Genomic DNA, 13,544 nt, shown 5'->3' on the forward strand with positions numbered 1-13,544 from the left:
ATTCTCCTCCTGTCCTTCTACAAACACCCTCACTTTCATAATCCGATGGGACAGCAATCCAACACGAACGGAGAGGGATCAGTACACTTGTAAGATATAAATAAAGATGCTCTACATTTTCCAACAAGCTAGCGGGACCAACGAAATCTGCATGAATTGCGTAGTGCGTGAAACAGGCGAGCGGTTTACCGGTACACCGTAAATTACAGTAAATTCTAAAGAATGAAACAAACACAACGCGTAACTGCAACGGCAGTTCATTACACTGAATGCACCCATTGATATAAACGTTTGTAGAAGGCTTGTAGCACAAGTAACCATTTGTTGCGAGTGCAAGTGAAAGCACATATTAGAGATTGTCTATGATATACATATTGTATTTCAAACAAGCTCCCATACTAAGCGAGCCTTTTGATTGTTTGAAAGAAAGTTGCTCATTTGACTATACCGTATACGCGGAATGAAGTCAATATATCGCTCTCTCTGTTTGGCTCTATCATTTTGTATGGGTATGTAACAGAGAGAGCGCTATACTAACCGATCCGCGGATTGAAGTAACTATAGTGCTCTCTTTGTTTTTGTATGGAATTAGGTAGAGATAGCGCTAGAACTTTATTCCGCGGACAGGGTATAGTAGAAACCATCCTAAAATACCCCTATAAGTAGAACTAGGCTAGAACGGAGGTCCGTCTATCTGTCTGTCCGCATGTCAAAGGTCTCGAGCTCGTAGACTAAATGAGTTATAAAGCTGTAATTTTGATATTTGGAACGTTGACAATCAAATATTGAAATAGAAATATAGAAGCCTTCCCGTCGCGCCACGCGTCGCGTATGGCCAGGCTCAAGATGATAGTTAGTTCCGCCACATGCCGACGACCACTCGCTCCAGGCTGCAGTTACGGTTGGTGACGCTCCGCTTATGTTACCATTATTCCATAACAGGTCTCAGGTGGGTATATGTGTTTAGACAGCAGCCGCTTTCTCGTCTCGATCCAGTCATTTTGAATAATGTACTTTTTACCCGAATGCGGCAAAGCCAAAAGGAAGGGTTATGGTTTTAGCAGTCTATGTATGTATGTGTGTTTGTTTGTATCCAGATTCTGTGTGTTCCACCGTAGCGCCTAAACTAATGGGCCGATTTTGATGAATGAGGTGTCAATCGATTCGTCGTAAAGGCTCGGGTGACATAGGCTACATTTTATACCAAAAAATTGACCTAACGGATGTTACAGGATAAAAGGGGGGTCTCCAAATTTTTTTTTGCGATTGTACCACTCGATACAGTACAAAGTCAAAGTACTTACGCTCTATGTAGATCTCGGCCTCAGAATCGGGCTCACTCGGAAGAGGTCGTTGTCGCCGCCGTCAACCGGTAGACGTCCACTGCTGGACTTAGATATCTTGGAGGAATTTCCACACTGCGGTCTTGGGCTGCTTAGATCCAGTCTTTGTCCACCTAGTACGAGGTCACCAGTCTAGTGCCTTGGGAGTGCCCCCGCCAAGTCTAATATTTATATCTAGTAGCTAGTCAATAAATTCAGGTACCTACATCAAAATACGACTTACGAGGGTTACAAAGAGTCCTATCAAATAACATTAGGTAAAAGCTGGCGGCTCAATTAGAACGCGCAGGTCGGTCTATGGGTAAAAATTAAAATCTTCGAACAAAATGAAATACATAATATTATTCATTTGTACAGCAAAGCAAATATTGTCGTCGATCAGAAAACGCGTGTTAGGCATCAATTGGGCGAACAACGCAGCTGATGCGTTCCGACAGTTATAGCTGCCCAAATTGCGAATTTGTAAACATAACAAAATCAGGAGAACGGCTACACAAAGGAGAGACCCGGATCTAGGCCCTCTACCTGCGGCTTCCGAATCCGCGCAAAAAACACCAAATTGATTCAATGGGACGCTGCAAAAAGCTTTGCGTCCCTTATAGTTAGCCGATCCGACAAATAAGGTTATATCGCTTGGAAAAAAATCGGCCAAGCGTGAGTCAAACTCGTCAGCTCTATAACTTAGAAGGAAATGTACCTACTCACTACTGTCTACTGCACGTTTCGAAATTCGTTGGTAACTCAGTGAGTACCGAAGTTTATACTTAAATATATATTTAGATATAGCTTTGCTGAAAATAGACACATTTTGCACTTTTTAGCGATACTTAATAAAGATATTTACAATAATTGGCCCTAATGCTTTTTTAACTTCAGAATGTAAAGTGTTAAACAATGTGATGTCTCTATCCGTTTCTGAGATAAGGAGGCTAACACACGCACAACAAAGTGATCGTATCAAGCTTCCGTTTTTGCACTATCAAATACGGAACCCTAGAAAAAGCTTGGATTATTGGTTTTAGAGCCCAGCGTTGCAATTGAAAGGAGAATGAATGCGCCCATTGAACTTGTATATAAGTTAACAACAATGCCCGATCTAGTTCTCATTGTTAGCTGATGCATTTTGATTGACTATCGACCTGATTATATCTGCGTGTTCCGGGAATATAGGTCAGTGTCGTAGGAGTCGGATGTTGCAGACAGGATGAGGGTAATAAGCGCTTGTAAGATGATCACGACTCACAATGAGTCGCCTACGCCATCCCTAGGCCACTCTTAAATGGCGTAATTTTGCTGTTGGATCTAGACTGCCTTTGTGTTCGAATTTATACTGACTCTCCAATGTACATAAACAGGAAAAAGTTAAGTAAAATATTAATTGCATATTATAATAATTATCAAACAGAACAGGCGGTTTATCAAACAACGATCTCTTACAGGCAACTTTGAAACAAAGGATAGGTTTAAGAAGTGTACTTAATTAAATTAATAACATAAAAAAATTAGTTATTTTTACACAAAAAAAATGTGATAAATCCTCTGTCACTGTTAATGAGGACACTACTCCAAAAGCATCAGTATTGGAAATTGGTGCCTGCAGTTTACAAAGTGTTAAGTATGTAGATAAAATTGACATGGAGCAATCAAAATTACTATGATTAAAGTTTTGTAAGAATTGGTTCATTAGAAGTACCTACTTAATTAAAAATGAGTCAAATATACGAAAGTGAAGCTAAATACTGTAATAATAACCAATTGCAGTAATTAGCGGAAATCGTCAAAAAGTAAAATATTTGTTTGGGAATATATAAGCTACGAAAGTCGTATTATTGTCAAAGAATTTATTATGGTTTCCGTTCAAAACGCCATCGCTGAGTAAATATAACATCCCTTGCATTCCACGCCGATGCAAAAAGAATAACAAATTGTGCAGGATGAAAATAGAATGGTATTAAAAAGCAAGCGAGGATTGAAGCTCATGAATATTGCAAGTACCCGCCACAAAAAGAAAGCGAAGGCACGCCGCGGTATGGCGCGTGCGACAATGAGGAAATGCTTGGGATGACCAGTGAATGACATATGTTTTGCAATACACCTACACGTATATAGAATATATCAAGTATAATAGTTAGTTCCAAGTAGAGCTTTTGTACAGTAGGTAACCACTGTCTGTTAAACTTTATCTAACATGTAATTTTGACAGATTCCCAATACAAAAACTGTCATAACGTCAAATTTATTCGTTAGATAAAGTTTATCTGAAAGTTGTGAAACAGGCTCTAAATATTTGAATTCTATATCGTAGTTATACCCAATTTTCAGGTAGGTAAGATCTTCTTCATATTATAATACATATTATACTTTTAAAAGCTATAAGGGCGTCCGGCATTGCCAGAACGGCAATGCATGACGTGATTTCTAATACTATTCCGAAGACAATATAAAAAAATTAGACTGTATACTTTGACGTAAGATTTTTTACACCTTTGTTGCCAAAGCCACCATGATCCAAACTTCATAGTCGCTGATCGCTCCTCCCTGTGCTGTGGACAATACGCATAGAAACTTTTAGCTTTTATAAAATAACGAAGGTCTGGTACGCACTGGCTCTCGCTCTAATAGAAACGCACAGGATTTTAGATTGCTTGAAACTACTTACTTATTGCTTTTGACGTAAATACTGCTAGGTAAGTAGTAACACGTCAGTTACATAGGAGTTTCTTGATTGATATCTGTTTTGTAATTATCATTATAGGTAATTATCGCGATAGGAATCAACAAAAGACATATTTAACTTGATAATTTGAACTCTGCTTGTCAGTCGTAGCCTACGACTGACAAGCAGAGTTCAAACATAGGTACATAATATTACTACTTGCTTAGATACCTACGACTCGTAGGTATCTAAGCAAGTAGTAATATTATGTATGTTACCCATGACTGCCACGCGATGTGAAATTACTTATGGAGAAAATAAGACAAGTATGTTTAGGCAATAGATATATCATCAGATCAATAGAAAACAAGACAAATAGTCTTGTTTTCAAGAAAAAAATCTTTACAAAAGCAAGATGTGATATCTGTTGTTTCTATAGTAGGTATCTCATTTAATTTGATAGCTATTTTATCACTTAACTGGCCCCAATAACAACTTTTACCATTTACGTAATAGGTTTGTTTTTAGAGGATTACTTTTCACATTTCCTGATCGTATTTTCAGATACCTAAGTTGTTGTGTGCGACCAAATTATGTTCTAATCAACATCGAAAAACCAAGGTACTTTCAGGAAGGTTAGTTTCAAAAGGTAGGTTTTAATATGGCTAGTAAAGTATTATGTTCCCTTAAACCTTTTTTGCCTTTTCTTAAGGCAATGAATTGTCTATGTAATAATTATCCATACTAATGTTATTATAAAGGCGTAAGTGTGTCTGTCTGTTCGTCTGTTAGCTCTCTTCAACCGATTTTGGCATTTGGTAGAGATAGCATGCTCTCAGGGAGGGACATAGCCTACTTTTTGTGCCGAAAAAATAATATTTATCGTAATGAATAAGTAGGGATTATAAAAGAGATTTTTAACATCAAAATATATTGGAAGCTTGTACGTAGTCGTACCTATTTGAATTAGCAGATAATTGCGTCGTTGATATTACAACGGCAATCATTCAATCCCTCGACAGATTGAGTGCCCCACGGGATATGCTTGTTATTCAATACACACTGGCGCCCGACTCCTTACCACATTTGTGTCATTTGCCTAAATAATAGATCGGTCAAGTGCGAGGCCGACTCGCGCCCGAAGGGTTCCGTACCGTACCATCGTGGTATAAGTCATAATATTTTTTATTTATTTTTAATTTTTATGGCGGCCTTTTTGAAATTTTTAGTATTTGTTTTTATAGCGGCAATAGAAATACTCACTCTGTTTCAACTCTTTACCTATTACGGTTTATGAGATACAGCCCACTGACAGATATAGTCCGATGAACGGAGGGACGGACGGACAGCGGAATCTTAGTAAAAGGGTCCCGTTGGGATGCTTCTAATAAAGTACAACGAAGTTGTCACAAGTAAGTACCCACCAGGAAGATGTAGTAGGTGCTGTGTCAGAACCTTAAAATTCATGAAGATTCTGTCTTAATCTTAGACTTCTACTAAGAAAATATTTTCAGAAATTCCATTTAAGCAAAGCCGGGGCGGATCAGCTAGTCCTTCAATTAAGCCTGAAGCGTATGCTTGTGCTGGAATGGCCGAGTAAAATAAACGCAATGACCCAAACGGGGAGGGTTGGATCAATAACCTTTCAGATTTCAGACCGGCTCATATACCTTTAAGCTATTGAGTCTAGTTATTACGCCTCCGACTCTACCAAAATATATATTGAAAAGATGTTTCTGCAACTGTTTTTTTCTAGTTTACTAGTTAGTTAGTGTATGTGTGTTTGTTACTCTTTCGCGAAAAAACTACTGGGCGGATTTGGCTCAGGAATGGAGATAGATTATACCCTGGATTAACACACAGGCTACTTTTTATCCCGGAAAATCAAAGAGTTCCCAGGGGATTTTTGAAAAACCTATATCCATTTGAACAAAGTTTAGGACATAAACTAGTAGAGAATAATCATTGTTTTTTTTTTTAATATTTAATTTTAAATGGAGTGACATGAGTTTACATAGCAAACAAGTAGCTCATTATGCATTCACGGATATTGATGGCACTCGACAGCGGGCGCCAGTGTTTATTGGATAATGAGCAATCCCGCGGTGCGCTGACTCAATTGACTGATTGAATGATTGTCGTAGTAATACCAACTTCCTCGTACGTTGTGGTAAACAACTTGTTTTCTTACGAACGTGACGTGTATAGATAGTCTAGTTCGATCTAAGGATCTATCTTTTTGAACTTGAACTAATTATAGGTATGTAGTAGTAACATCTAGTATCATCATCTTCTGAAGTCCATCGCTGGACCACTAATGAGCAAGGGTCTTCAACATCATTGATAACTTTATGGGGAACTCTTAACAGGGCTTTCTCCGTCACTAGTTTCCACTCGTTTCATACAATCGTAGTTCCAATTTCATTTGAATATTAAGCAACCAAAGTCCATGAAATTTTGCAGACATATTCTAGAAACTAATATCTGTGTCTGTGGTGTTTTAGATTTTTCTAAAAATATGTAGTTTTAAAATTACAGGGGCTCCAAGATTTGTATGAAAATTTTAAGACCGCGTAACTTTGAAACCGAATATTTTAACAGAAATCTGGAAAACCACAGACATAGATATTAGTTTCTAGAATATGTCTGCAAAATTTCATGGACTAAGGTTGCTTAATATTCAAATGAAATTGGAACTACGATTGTATGAAACAAGTGGAAACGAGTGACGGAGAGAGCCCTCTTAAGCATGTAGGGTTCTTCGCGATGTTTTGCAAGTGATATTTATATCATTCCGAAAATTTTATCATGCCCGGCATGACAGTCTACCAACGATTCTTGGTACATTTTAAATTATTATAGCATGCATCTCTGTAGTCCTTAATATAGCACTGTATTGCTTTTGTGGAAAATAAACTTAGACTTACAGACGAGCAGTAAGTCGACGACAGGGGTAACTGCTGCCGTCATATCAACGGCAGTCCCCAGGGCGTCGACGACAACCGCTAACGTTTCGACGGCAAACGCCGATTCGCGACGACTCATCAGCCATCAGCATGTCGACGGTAGCCACCGTCAAACGACGACAGCCGCTAGGGTATCAACGGCAGTCACTAGCGTGTCGACGGCAACCACCAGCGTGTCGACGGCAAACGCCGATTCGCGACGACTCATTAGCCATCAGCATCTGGATGGCAGACGTTAAGACGTGACGATCCATCAGCCATCAGCATGCCAACGTTAGCCACCGTCATACGACGACAGCTGCTAGGGTATCAACGGCAGTTACTAGCGTGTCGACGGCAACCGCCAGCGTGTCGACGGCAAACACTGATTCGCGACGACTCATTATGCGTCAGCATGTTGGCAGCAGCTGCCAATACTCGACAACGACGGCAGTCGCCCCTGACAAAGTGCCGCTTTGCCCTTTGCCCTTTCGGATTTCAGACCACCCGCAAAACAGTAGAGATATCGAGGCTTGTAAATCTGATTATTATTGCACAAAATATAAAATAGATCAGTGTTACAAATAGCAGGAACTAGGGTCAGATGCTGGCATTTTGTTTGACCTTAGGTTTTAGATTACGTGTTCTACTAGCGCTCGCTGACAACATCGCCCTATCTGACCTACAATTAATTTTGTAGACCAATTCATATTAAACATAGATTCCTTATGATAAAATTCGATTTATGTAAGTAGTTTGCATACAATGATTATTATTACAAGTTTTCTCCGTCTAAATTTTGTCACAGAACTTTGCTTGAATTAAAAGCTCCCAGACCATAGTTCAATAGTTAAAAACCTTTTTTTATATTTTTAAACAAAACGGATTATCATCGTACAAAACCAACGATATCTGTATGCAATATGCAAGCTGTAAAAAGATAACTAGTTTTTCTTTGATATGCTAGAACTAAGCAATAAAAACACTCAGCTTAGCTCCTCAAAATAAAATATTCACATAACCTACCCAAGGGGCATCGTCACGGTACGTCAGGGCAATTTCACAAAGTAGAGCACTTCGTGTTTATCACGAAGACTTATCACAAAACCGTTCTTGGAAATAATCACTGCATTTCCCAGCAAATTATCTACGCTAAGTAAGGTGAAAGCGTTTTCCGCATTTTTTCTCAAACTACAACTTTCCGCCAACATAGAGTTATAGACCATAGAGATTAGAGATAGTTTTTTTTTCTCTCGTCTGGCTTTACAAAGATTAGCCAATGTCAAGTTTGTAGTTATTTACAAGTTAGGGAAACTATATAAGTATGGACTTCGTCTGTGCCGGCGCGGCGCTCGCCGACAAACGCGCGGAGCCCCTTTAGAGCGCTTCCCAGTCAGTTCCAGCACCAAAAAACACCAGTGAAACACAAAAACCGGCCACTTTTAACAAAAAAAAAAACACTCCAAAAAGGCACATCACGCGCCAGCAAACGCTAACACAGACAAAGTCCCTAGAGATAATTCACTCTGATGAAGTCTGCTTAACCTTTGACATTTTCGATTAAAATGAAACAGATATAACTTTTTGCCTCATAAAATGAATTCTCTAAAGTCAAAGTACGCTCTACTGATTACAGTCTTAAAAAGATAGAACTTTTAAACTATTATTAAGTTAACGCTCTTTTCATCTTGTTACATTATCGTATGAGCACTTGCGCCATTTTATTATGATAAACGAACGATATTAAAAAACCTTCAGGGTCAGTTTATTGACGTTATAACATGTTTAATTTTTTTCAAAAATTTTATACCCATGTCACGCGGGATGATTAAGAATTCTAATTATACCCCATACATTAAAATCTGTTCAGGCATTCCGAAGTTATGATGGAATCAAGAAACTCACGTACCTATAACCTGAATACATTACACAGTACACTCCTTTTTTAGGCAGTCGTGTAAAAATACACGACTTGTCGTCTTGAACAGGTCGAGGCCACTTAATATAGAAAATCGCTGCTCTAGTAGAATGACAACTCTCTGGTTCACTATGTTCCTCGCGCTACGTGAATGCAATTAATTGCTCCGTCAATTATTGGATTACGACGGTTGTGAATCAAAGCTCATGATCATTGTGACGCTTTGGCATGGATTGATATCGTACAGTTTTAACTGTATGTGAGGTAATGAGGTAAAAGACACCACTATTGTGCTAAGCCTAATCGTAATGAAAATGATCTCATTTTTAACCCCGACCCAAAAAGAGGGGTGTTATAAGTTTGACGTGTGTATCTGTGTATCTGTGTGTCTGTGTATCTGTGTATCTGTGTATCTGTGTGTCTGTGTATCTGTGTATCTGTGTATCTGTGTATCTGTCTGTGGCATCGTAGCGCCTAAACGAATGAACCGATTTTAATTTAGTTTTTTTTGTTTGAAAGGTGGCTTGATCGAGAGTGTTCTTAGCTATAATCTAAAAAAATTGGTTCAGCCGTTTAAGAGTTATCAGCTCTTTTCTAGTTTTCTTGTAGAAAAGAAGGTTAGATAACCGTTAGGTTCATAATATTAATGTCAATAGACAAATGTCAAGCTGTCAAGATGGACATTGCCTAAATACATAATTATTTATTTGAAAATGATGTTTTGGAAAACTCAGATACTTTGGATCGTCGGGGGTGTTATAAATTTTTAATTTACACTTGTATTACATTAGATTAACGGCGCTCTCTCCGTCACTCGTTTCATATAATCGTAGTTCCAATTTCATTTGAATATTAAGCAACCAAAGTCCATGAAATTTTGCAGACATATTCTAGAAACTAATATCTGTGTCTGTGGTGTTTTATATTTTTCTAAAAATATGTAGTTTTAAAATTACAGGGGCTCAAAGATTTGTATGTAAATTTTTAAGACCGCGTAACTTTGAAACCGAATATTTTAACAGAAATCTGGAAAACCACAGACATAGATATTAGTTTCTAGAATATGTCTGCAAAATTTCATGGACTTTGGTTGCTTAATATTCAAATGAAATTGGAACTACGTTTGTATGAAACGAGTGACGAAGAGAGCCCTCTTAATTGTTGGTTACAATGACGATATACCTACTTACCTAATATGTATTATGAGGATTGCTGAGAAAAAAATTGCTCTAAAAAACTTTGTGAGCATATTTAAATTTATTAGCATAATTAGATACATTCTCTATTCCTTCACTCTCTTAGCCCAATGGGACGGAAATCCGACGCAACTGGAGAGAGATCAGGCGCAGGACCGACGGCTTTACATGCTCTCCGAGTCATGGCGGTGAAACACCGCCAACTTTCTAACTCCGGGCTAGTTCTAGCTACTGAGAATTTCTTAATATAAAACTAGCAGACCTAGGAATCGAACCCGGGACCTCGACATTCACAGTAGAACATGCTAACCACTACACAAACGAAGTAGTTAAAAACCTACCTACTTGAGAAAAACATTGCGGCTAACTTTACACCGATCATCGAACTCTGGAAGCAAATACGAAAACACCCTGTTATGTTGTCCCTCGTAGATTCCCATAAAGTTTGAAAACTCGTATATTTGTTGGGAGCGGCAAACTGTCAGGGCAAACAGCTTGTGGTCAAATCTCTTAAGTAGGCAGCGGGTCAATATTTTTGTTAATAATTTAGTGTAGTTTCCCACGATCCGTAATGGAGAAGGCTCGGTTACAGATCACACCCCTGGCTATGAGAGACCTCGTTGTTTGCACAGCAGACCTCCGTATGGACCCACAGTCGAATGTATTATCTGTTGCTTGTATGGGGGTTATATTTTTGTATACGTGAAAACGCTTTCACTAGATTGTTTGTCTTGCTTTTTTTTTGTTTCTGTTACGATTTGTTTGATCTATTAAGACATGGTTATGATGAAAGCCTTTTAATTTAATAGGGATGATGACTACTAGGCAAATCAGCGACTTTTTATCAAACGTCAAAAAGCTCGCTTAGTATAGCACCTTGTATGAAATACGCAGGTGTGACATCATAACATTTGACGTACTTTTATAGGTAAATCGATAATTTAAAATGGTTAGCAAACTTGAAACTACCAGCGAATGTGCATTTTACGAATTTTGGAAGAACCTCTATTTAATAATTACTAAGGAATAATTTATTTTTGACCTAGGCATCATCCCCATTACTTACAACAATGATTTAAGATATTCAGACTAAAAAACAAAATCCATTGCTTGTTGGGTTATGTGGTTATACTTAGCAGCTACACTTTGTGTACGTAAACATAACGCTTTCTCTTAATTGTTTGTCTTAATTCTTTTTGGGTTTGGTTAAGGGATCCATGGTTTGTGACAATGATTTAACACAATTTGTGTATTTAACACAACACAACACAATACAAAAAAAATCTATTAAATTCACAGATTATTAATTTTTTTGACGAGTGGTTCATGAATAATGAATGAGAGTTAATACAGACAATTATTTTTTGCAATAATTGTGACTTGATAACGATGTTGAAAAATTTAATTATCACCACAAAAAGTTGCTGAATGAACTAATTCACAATAGGAGACGAAAACAAAAGATAATTAAAGCCGATTCAACATGCAACAAAACAATGCAATAATGTTCTGATGCGAAGAACCGCGAGTAGGTAGACATTGTGAAATTTAATTTCACAAGCATGTAAAGTTTATTCCGTTTTTAATTCATGATGATTGAATGATTGCAAGAAAATTGAAGACCTCCATGGTGCAGTGATGAACGCTAAAAAGTGGGAAGTCCCGGGTTCAATTTCCAGCAGGGGCAATTTGAAAGAATTTAATTTCTAAATTGGTTCTGGTCAGGTCTGCTGAGAGGCTTCGGCCGTGACTAGTCACCACCCTTCCGGCAAAGCCGTGCCTTCGAACGATTTAGCGTATTTGTACGATGCTGCGTAGAAACCGAACAGGAGTATGAGTTTAATGAAACTGCAACTAACAACATCTAATTTAGCCCATTGCCATTCTTAGACTGCATCGTTACTTACCATCGGGTGAAATAACAGTCAAGGGCTAGGTAATTTATATTGGAATAATATAGGCGTAAGTTAAAATTACACAGGCCTGCTAAAAAAATTATTTATCAAAAGTTAAGAACAGATGAACTCGAATGAGTCCTAGTCCTAGATACAAGTGGCACAACAATGTGAAAATTCCAACAAGAACCATCAGCAATAAACAGAAAGATTTGTAAAATGCACAAAATATCTCAAGCGAACCAAGGTTAACCTTCATAATTATTGAAACACAAGAACATAAAAAGGCGAAGCGTAAAGGTAATAAAAAATCGCTTATTCCTTTAGTTCATCAGAAGTGAGGCGAGAGTGTGAAGTGGCCGGCGCCGACAGGGTCGCGCGAGGTGCCAATTGCAAATGCCCACGAATCTCATCCAATGTTCCCACGCTGGAGTAACAATACCATCACTGTTCGGAACTTCTACTTAGTATCAAGATTTTCTCGAGCTTTAACTGTCTCTAAGCTCTAAAGATAGTGTCTATTTGCCTTAGAACGATAAGATTTCCCAGTCTGATCATTTTAAATGCATGAAGCATAGTCTGTAGGTATCACGAAAAGTTTTGCATGATAGAAAAATTAAATAAGTAGAGACGTTGCTTACGTTGCATTGAAGAAAATTAGTATTGAAGAAATTAAATTAAAAATTCAAGTTTATTAGATAATTGCAAGTCGGCAAACTTATAGCCTTATGAAGTCAGAACTCTACCTTCCAAAAGAAGATTCCGCTGAGAAGGATCGTTAAGAAAATCATTAGTTAGGTAGCCTTTTATAAAAGAAGGAAATCAGTTCCCTAACGTCTTTGGAAGGAGTTTAGTTTAAAATTAAATACAACTAAAAACAAAAATCATGCTCTTCCAGCTCTGTTAAAACTTTTCTCCGAATTTCAAGTTTCAACCAACTTTAAATTGCAATTACACTTTCCACTTCACAGGTGCTTTAAAATTCCTTTTCTCCTTTGCGAGAATATGAATACAGAGCGCAACTAAGCGAGAAGAGGCTCTCTTTATCTTTTCTTGTGAAATGCAAGGAACTTAAAGAGGTGCATATAAACAGGAGTACATTTTTACTTCATAGGGAAAGTATAACTTACACATTCAAGGGATGATGTGTTACTCGAATATCAGTTCTCCTTTAATATTTTATCATTGTAGAGCTTGATATAATTTTAGATTTTCTGTATCTTTATGTCCATTTTTTTGCGTACGTAGGTACCCACTGGAGAAAATCCGTTTTGAATAAAACCATTGTTAGAACGCAATTCTTTGATAAAGAAATTACAACCTCAAACTGGGAATTCTGCCCTGTGTGGTGAACGTTTAAAAAATCAAATAAATAATTTTTATTTATTTATTTATTTATTTATTTTCACCACCACTTAAAACTATCATTACAGGCTAACCTAATGCGATAGCTAAGTTAAAGAGTATTCCTATCGTAACAAATAGTCCACATTGCCACCCTTGTGAGTTCACTCCGAGTACAACAAAACAGGTCGATCCGCTCCGCCACGACGTTAAGAGTACCAAGAGCGCGCGCCAGCGGCGCCTTGTT

At 37.8% G+C, this 13,544-nt stretch overlaps 1 protein-coding gene across 1 annotated transcript in view; it reads left to right on the forward strand.

Moving 5' to 3' along the window:
• Nucleotides 1-13,544, forward strand: part of LOC123871952 (rhomboid-related protein 2-like) — a 144,012-nt gene that overhangs the window by 40,069 nt on the left and 90,399 nt on the right.

Source organism: Maniola jurtina, chromosome 14 (genome assembly GCF_905333055.1).
Source record: "Maniola jurtina chromosome 14, ilManJurt1.1, whole genome shotgun sequence".
NCBI classification, from domain to species: Eukaryota; Metazoa; Arthropoda; class Insecta; order Lepidoptera; family Nymphalidae; genus Maniola; species Maniola jurtina.